Source organism: Cygnus olor, chromosome 3 (assembly GCF_009769625.2).
Source record: "Cygnus olor isolate bCygOlo1 chromosome 3, bCygOlo1.pri.v2, whole genome shotgun sequence".
NCBI classification, from domain to species: domain Eukaryota; kingdom Metazoa; phylum Chordata; class Aves; order Anseriformes; family Anatidae; genus Cygnus; species Cygnus olor.
Window position 1 is genome coordinate 80383791 of NC_049171.1, and position 8762 is coordinate 80392552.

General features: G+C 39.3%; 1 long non-coding RNA gene across 1 annotated transcript; it reads right to left on the minus strand.

Annotated features, from left to right (window-relative positions):
• Positions 1 to 6318: 6318 nt before the first annotated feature.
• LOC121067363 lies at positions 6319 to 8751 on the minus strand. The gene is made up of 2 exons (XR_005818264.1): positions 8123 to 8751; positions 6319 to 6490 (listed from the first exon to the last, which is right to left on the minus strand). It is a non-coding gene; the product is annotated as an uncharacterized LOC121067363 (long non-coding RNA).
• Positions 8752 to 8762: the final 11 nt, after the last annotated feature.

The following is an 8762-nucleotide window of genomic DNA, read 5'->3' on the forward strand; positions in this document are numbered from 1 at the left end:
TTAACCTGAGTGGCTTGTGTGTTTTTAAGCAATGCTCTAGTAAACCAAAATTTGCAATGTTAAATAACAAAAGATACTTGCAACCAGAATGCATGTACAAGTATTGCATTGTAAATATAAGTTACAGTTGTGAAGATCAGATGGATCTTCACTTAATCCTAATGTGAATATCCTGTACAGTGTCTGAGGATATTTTCAGGGGAATACAAATTGTGGAAAATATTTCTTTATCCAAGTGAGACTAATGTTTAGACTGAACTGTTAGCTTTAGAGAGACTTCTGCTTAATTTAGGGAGAATGTTCTATCACATCAGAGAAGCATGAATTTGCCACTGATTCCAGCTCTGTTGTGAATAATTTTGCCTGGTTTTAGATTTTTAAGCTGTCAAATATTTTGTAGCCTGGGACTTAAATCTATGCATTAGATCTCAAACATGTAGCTGCAAATAGCAATGTAGTAAGGTGCTATTAGGAATGGTATGAGATTCACAGCAGGTGACTTTAAGACACTGGTGCAGGTCTCTTTAATCTCTGCTTTTAATTGAAGGGGGTTCTCCAGGAGTTGATTCATAATTCATACTATGTCTATGTTCAGATTTTGTGTCAGGAGGCATGTTATAGGTTTCTCAGTAGGGACAAATTTTGTAACTTTTGGCGAAAACAAAGTGCAGTATTTTGTTTTACAAGCTGTACTACTTCAGATTTGTTAATTGCTTAAATGTTGGTTTTGAAATGATGTACACAGGCATGCCTGCATTGAACTGAGAACTAGATTAGAGGGGTGGCCTGGTAAGTGACAAAAATCTCTGCTTGTGTGTACACACAGAGAAATGTTTGTTTCTTGGCTGGGCTGGCTTTAACTAGGTTCAGTTTCTTTAGTCTTCACAGCCGTATGTGGTTTTGCTCTGATGTAGGTTCAGATCAAAGGTGGGACTGATGCTATCAGCAGTGTCTTTAAGCTGATAACACACTCTCAAAAGAAATGGCCAGAGGTACTTGGCTTCTAACAGCTGAAGGGTAGTTATATGTATGTGTTCACTTACTGTACCTGGAAAACAGGGAGAGTCATTACCTCAACCCAACTAACAGAAGGCTGCTATAATGTCTTCCTTTGGCAAGCCTTGGGATTCTTCCAAGAGTGATCAAGCATGAAAAAATTCAGGATGACTGCTTTCAGTCAGAGACATCATGTAGTTATAGATGATAGCTTATTCCTTTTATCTGCATGCTTAGGAGGGATCTCTCTCTGCCCTATGATTAAGCACAAAGTAGCCTTTTCACTGAGTGGACCTCGTTGCCAGGATTGACTAGCTTAAAGTTGAAGGGTATCTTTTATTTAATGTTCATGACAGTGACTGCATTTCCTCTTTCTTAATTTGTAGTGCTTAGTAGTAAGCCTGTACATTCTTACTATTTTATGGAAAAATACCATCTGCAGCGAAGTGCAATGTTTATTTTGTGCCATGTCTTATGAGTTTCTAAGCACTGTTGCAACTGATGTTGAATGGTGGAGAGATGAAAAAGCGTTGTCAGGAGAATTTCCTAGCCTTACTGTGTAAGACATCTTTAGGTCAACTAGAATATTATGACTATATATACAGTGCAAGGTGCACTTAATGCCATTTCATTTTTGTTCAGTTGCTGGATGTAAATAGTTGTGTAATCAAACTTTCTTGATGAAGTAGGGTTTTTTATTTTAAAACTTTTTTTCTACCATCTGAGATTTCTGCTGTGCAGTCAGTTCTTTGGTTTATTCTGGCAACTCCTCCCAGTATTTAATACTGTATCTTGCCAAAACATGCATCCATTAACTTAAGAGTAGGTACACTGGAAGCTTTCCAGCTATGGGCCCTTTAAACCACAGACAGGTAAGAAGAGAAAAGTACCCCCGAAAAAGGCAGCTGGACCAACAAGAAACCATGCAGCTCTGTCCTGCTGTTCTGTCTGGTATTTTGATACCAGGCTTTTGATACCAGTAGTTAAAGCATTTTCTGAAGGTGTGCCTTAACAATACTCCACTTCTGAGCGTTTTGCTCTTTGCTTTGGCTAGAATAAATCAAAACCTTTCAGGATTTTTCTTAATGTATTCAGAAGCTGCAAAGGCTAGACTCTTTCCCTTGCATTTCGTAAGCCAGTAAAGCATCATTAAGCATAGTCAAGGCAGATTTTATATTTGGTGCCAGAAGAGATGCTGTATCCTCATCTATATTCTCCAGTATTGGCCGTGGTACAAGCTCCTGGTGTTCAGCCATGTTAGGTAAATAACTTCCTTGAAGCAGCATGAGAGTTGTCTTTGGCTGCAGAATTCATTTAGTTGTGTCAGTGCATTTCTCAGGGGTTGGATGTCACATCTGTCTTTGCCTCTTACATGGTTGATGTTACCTGCATCAATTGTAATGCAAATCGTATCACTTCAGGACCTCCCTGAGTAGATAGCTTGTCTTCTGCCTTCTCCTTTGAGCTCAGGCTGTTCTATGAACCCACTAAGAGCAACTTTGTATGTATCAGCCAGCTGCTGACACAACCACTCATTTCCACACCAACCCTCAAAGTCGAATGTTGAAACTTACTGAGTACCTCAGTAAAGTTTCTTTCTGTAGGTACCACTCACCTTGTTTCAGTGACTGAACTGAGAAGTTTCTACTCCTGAGGCCACAGAAGCTGTCTCTCCGTACTCTCTGCTTCAATACTGCACTATTCTGGCTATGCCTACAGCTAATGTAACTCCTAGTAAAGCAACCTTGTAATTACTGTTCCTGCGGAAGATGCAAACTCTTACCTCTAGGTAAAGGTGTGAAGGCTACTGCATGAACTCGTTACTGAGACAGTAAAAATACTTTGAAATGTGTGGTCTTTGTGCATTATTATTTTCCTTTCCCTCAGAAGCCATCAAGAGTAACTTGAGAGTTTCATAGTTCAGTGCATAAGGTATGGTGTGACTGGCATGGTATCTACTCCTGTTCTTGAACAGAGCATAAAGGAGGTCTGGCATGTTCTCTGTGAACATTACGCATATTAAAAAAAAAAAAGTGCCACCACATGAAAATCTCTATGTTCATTATAAATACACACATAGACTAAGCATCTCCAATAACTTCAGTTACTAATAAAGCTTTTTGATAACCTCTGATGCTAATTTCTGTTCTACATCAGTATGTTGAGCAAAGTGTATATTCTACAGAAAGTCAGCAGTTTTCATGTTCTGTGGTTAGTGTAAGTAGTAATCCAGTTCAGGCTATAGAAATAAGACTATTTTACAGGAGTTTAAGAATTCCTGTTATCTTTCACAATTCACATCTAACCCCAACCTACTTAATTAGCTATGCTCTTACTACTTTGATTTTCTTATATTAACTTTTCATGTTAGGTTAGTATACCTATTTTTTGTAAGAAGCTAAGCTTCAGAATTCTACAGGGGGTCAAAGATGCTATAAGGAAAATCTTATAAAATTATAAAATTGCAGCGTACCTCCCAGGTCACAAAGAAATGACCATACAAAGGTGAAAGCTATCCTTTTTCCACTCAATAAACCCTTCTTCTGCACTTTCATGCAAATGTCTCTAAGTTCACCCTTTAAGCCCAAATGGCATTTTCTGTACTTAATTTGACTTACTGTCAGGGAGGCACAGTAGGTGTTCAAATGAACTTCACCAAACATTTCCTTCTACTTCTGTTCTGCTGTGCTAAAGGTGCTATGCTACTTAGTGATCCTCTTGCCTTTATGCTTTACTAAGGGTTCCTATTCTTCACTGTTACTCTCTGTAACAGACAAACTCTGAGCCCACAACCCATCATTCACTGCAGAACAAGTGCTTTAGAATCTACTTTCCCAAATTTCTTCTACAGCAAGGAGATACCTTCGCTGTTTGGTTAAAACATGTAGTTGCTATTATTTATGCTCACCAGTATTGTCCTGTAAGTCTGTTTCTTGGTAATTCTTATCTACATTCCCCTGTTCCTGTAATTGTGATAGAAATGCTACTTTGCACCATGTTATATACAAATCTAGTTCTTTCTTCCAGCCTAGCTCTAAAAAGAACTTTATTAATGAGAAGTGAGGAAAAGCTTAATCTGCAAAGCAAACATAAGTTCATGTAAAACAGAGTGGGAGGAATGAGATGGCAAGAGAAATTAATTAGAAATGGTAGAGGTCGGGATCTGATAAATATTAGATTTAATACTTAATATTAAGTGAGTCTGTAATTTGAGATGTGATAGTTATTACTGATGTGATTAGCAGCTGATGTCTGTGCAGACATGAGCTTTTAAAGCTAGCGGTAAAAGGCCTTACAACTGTAACCTGGCTTGTTAGATTTTGTATTCCGTCTTTTCCAAGTTTACTTTCCCCAGTGATTTATCCACAGCTTTAATTTTGTATTTTTATTTGCCTTCCACAAACGAAGACTTAAATTTAGGGTGTGGAAAATACGCATTGATGTTTCTAAAAATGTTCATGGCAGTGGGAAAGAAGCAGTATTTCTTTAAGCCTTCACCTCGATGGTTGATTTTGCTAATTATTAAGTACCTAAATGCCTCTGTGCTGTGGAAATTTCCTATATTAATGGCTTCTTTCCCCAGTTTTTGTTAAAATGCTAACATTATGGTGTAAAAGCATGGATTTGTGTATATTTTCCCACCTTTTTATATAAAAATTGATTCGAAATCAAATGCTTCTAGCACTGAATTGGGCCAGGCTTTTATTCATGTACAAGAGCTATATGGGCATCTGTTGCTCCTAGTTCTGTCTTAATCTCATTGTGCTATGTTTCAGGTTTGATATTTACTATGCTCTTTGTATTATTTGCTCAGTACTTGCATTGTAATTCTCTTCCTCAGCTATATTTCTGGTTTGCTACTAACGCCATAGCACACATGATACCATCAAACTCCTTTTTGACCCTGGACAAAATAGTCTGGTTTGCTTCTGAAACTTTAAATCTTGGCTCATCCTATGCCATTACTAGGGTAATCCAAGATTTTCTGCAATCTTGAAATGGAAGAAACTTTTTTTTTCCAAGAAGCTAAAGCATTTAATGTTTTATGTTGCCATTTTCCACGTACTTGGAGCTTCTTTACCTCTCCTACCCATTTGCCTTTAACACTTATTTTGCTTTTGTGGTATCACTCATTATAAGCCTTTCCATGAAAGGTTAACTTGCTAACCAGGGAGAAGAGGATGGTATGTTGTTGTTTGTTTGTTTGTTTTTCTTGGTCTAGGTTAATGAATTATTCTACTCAGCAAAAGCCTGATGAATGCCAAAGCTGGCAGGTGGATGAGGCAGAAGCAGAGCCAAGGAAAGGATTTGAGAGAATAAGAATACCCATTTTAGGCTCCTGAGGCTGCCTCGTGTAATTTCACCTTGTTTTACAGCATCTCATTCATTTTGTTAGGAAAAGCAAAAGTGTGTGTTCAGTTTTCCTGAGCTTCCCTTTTTGCTTTCTGAATGTAATGCAAGAGATACTAGAGTTATAAATGACTTATTCTGATGGTTATGTAAATAACTTGCATATATTACTAAAAGTACAGATAAAACAAAGAGTACATTGTTTCCCTAGCTTGAAGAATAGAAAAATTGTTAGAAAATTACAGTAATTGAACAATCTGTTACATGCTGACTTGATTTGATCATTACCTCGCATTAACATCCTTCCTGGATGGCTTCTATTAGACCTCACCACCGGCGTTCACCTTTTCTGCAGCAGTTTCTTTTAAATGACTTCAGAAGGCAACTTGGTGAGGAGGTGACAAAATAAATCATTGTTTTGATGCCGACTTACTGGCTTTTTTTTTTTAAACTAACAGAGTAAATCTAAGTGCTCATATTTTTCTTTACTAGCTTCATGTACGCATTCATGCTTGTCACTGAGGCTAGTGATTCAGCTGGTGTGGCTGGGAATAATCCGTGATTCATGAATCCACTTCCATTCAAGTGTATGACCTGCAAAGTTTATAGTTAGGCATTTGCTGAGCAATTTAGTTTACTACAGCATAGAGAGCCATGGAAGATAACTCCCAAGAAAGCCTAACATGACACTTCCAGGGACAGTGCTACGTGACCTGATATGAGTAACTCTGATGTGAAGAGAAATCCTAGATAATTTTCTGCTCAAAAACAATCTGTGAAAATACTCTTTACTCCCTTGGAAATGTGAATTACATGATATGGTGCCAGTTAGCACATGTATCTTCTCTGGATCACAGTGGATTATTTTCACACTTCATAAAGTTTCAGTTGTTATTTCTGGACCATATGGTAAAAGTTGCTTAATGATTAAAGTAATAACTGAAGCCCATAAAAAAGGGGGGGGAAGAAAAATGGTAAACTCTTTTTTTTATGCTGTTTTGAAATGCATATAAAAGATAGCCTGTTGTCTTGCTGTAGTCTAGCATATGTTAGCCTGCAGTGAACTTCTGTTAGCTGAGGGAGGCACAACAACTCTGCATCGACTTCAGTTATTAAGCACTCAGGTGCATGTGGCATCAAGGTCCTGTGAACAAATCAAAGGGAGAAAAATGAAAGTGCTTGCAAGAAAGAAACATAAAGTTCTTTAAAAATAGAGCTTCAGATAATTGTGAAGTTAATGCACAGAGACATAGAACTAAAGCCACGGAAAACCGTAGGATTTAACTGAAGAACCTATTGCTACTTACGTTCTCTTTTTGTGGGTGGGATGGGACAGTGCTACACAGCCTGATGTGAAAACACAGTAAAAAAGTAAAACACGCTAAAAGCCTTTTGAAGGAATTGTCATTGCTATTCCCAGAAATGTAAAAAGTGTGCTTTAAACCCATTTTCTTGCATTTCAAGTGAACCAAAATGAATGTTAAAGAAATTGTGAAGAAAGATCTTTTACTTAGGTACGTATAAAATGTGGAGCTTGTAAGTCTAGTAAAAGGTGAAAATGTTACATTGGTCTGGTTGTTTTATTTGCATTGTCCTGTTTCTGATCAAACAAAACCAGGTATGTTGGACGAACTGTACCTGATTGTTGATTATAGTGCTGAAACAGAAGAAACAATAAGTAGAAGGAAATAGAATAAACAGGAAGTTATGCTATTTTCAGCATCATCTTAGAAATACTAAATACAGAAATTCAGCAATACACATGTAGGTTCTCAGACTGCCTGAATTGTCTATAAACATGCCGTTAGGGTCAAAAAGATGGTGAAAAATATTGTTTTAAACACTTTTCCTGACGTGCAGGAAAGAAGTGTAAGATCACTTACTCTTCCATTCTGGCCAATTAATATTCAGCATACTGAGTGCTGTTCCAAATAAACATGTAATTTAGGAAAACAGCCTGACAATAATTCATAAGGATTAATAAAAATATTGCAACTGGCTTTGCAGTACTATTAATAATGAAGTTAAGGATGTTCCACATTGTTGGGACTGCTGTTGGAAGAACAGTAGGGGAATGTTGAGAAAGAAATTTGCAGGAGGGGGAAGGAAATAGAGCAGAGGGCACATTCCCTTTACAAGAACATATACTGCTAATACTGCAACTGCTGCATAGAGTAGCATCCAGCTACAAAACTGAGCAGGACAGTGCAATGTATTGCTCTGTAGGCGTGTGAAAGAAAGTAATTTTTACTAAACATTTTGACTTTTATTTAGTTGTTTTAAAGGTCAAAACTCTTGATGTAAGTAAAAACCCAAAGAAGCCATAAAAGCCAAAAGAAAAGTGATTGGTTACAATTACAGGTCTGGCCACTCCGATTCCTTTCTGACAGAAAATGCCTTTTCTTTGGTGATTCAGACAAGCATATCTGATAAAGAAAAAAAACAAAAGTAACTCTATTTCACACTAATAACCAGGACGGAGCTCAACTCCTCACGCTAATATACACTTTCAGGTTTGCACTCAGGAGCAGTGAATGAGTCAGAAATGGAGAGCAAGAGGACTTAGTGCTACTGCTTTTGCTGTCATCCTGGTACCACGGTCCATGTGTAGGTAGCTTCGGCACCGCTGAAAACTGGATGGCCTTGCTCCGAGGGTGCCCTCTGTGGGAGATGACGGGGCACAGGAACCAGGTGAGAGGGCAACACCACCACAGGTGTGGAAGATGGACTTAGACCCCCCCCAGAGATATTAGGTGGCCTAGGAAAACTCACCTACCTCTGGCAAAGAAGGCTTTTAGGTGAAGGCACAAAGATCTTCACTGGCAGGCCCCTCTGGGGAGCAGCTGCTTTCTGCCACACAATTCAGTGCGGCTGCAATACGCCACTGTTATCAAATGCCTGTAATCAACATCGCAGAACCAGGCTTGCTGCGTGCGGAACTGCTTCACGCCAGGTCACGAAGGCCAAGGCGCCGTGCCAGGAGGTCTGCGCCAGGAGGGCCCAGCGCTGTCTCCCTGCAGAGCACCCCAGCCGGGCAGCCTGTCCTGTCCTGTCCTCCTTCCTTTCCTCCTTCCTTTCCTCCTTCCCTTCCTCCTCCCTCCTCTGTCCTCTCTCCTCCGCCTGCCTCGCCCTTGTGCTGAGCAATGCCTGTCACTTCCTCCTTCCAGCCCCTGCTTTGCTCCGAAAGCCACCCGCTCAATGTCAATGGTGGGTGCCTGTCGACCTGTGCTGCTTGGCACTGCTTTTTTGCCCTTTTCTTTTGCATTGCTTTTTTTTTTTTTTTTCTTTTTTTTGCATTGCTTTCCTTGCAAACGAACTCCACGCGGAAAACCTCGCCTTGCCGAACTACACTACCCATAATGCCACACGGCGCCGGCGCCTCACCCCTTTCACCCGCGAAGGCGACTCGGGCAGGG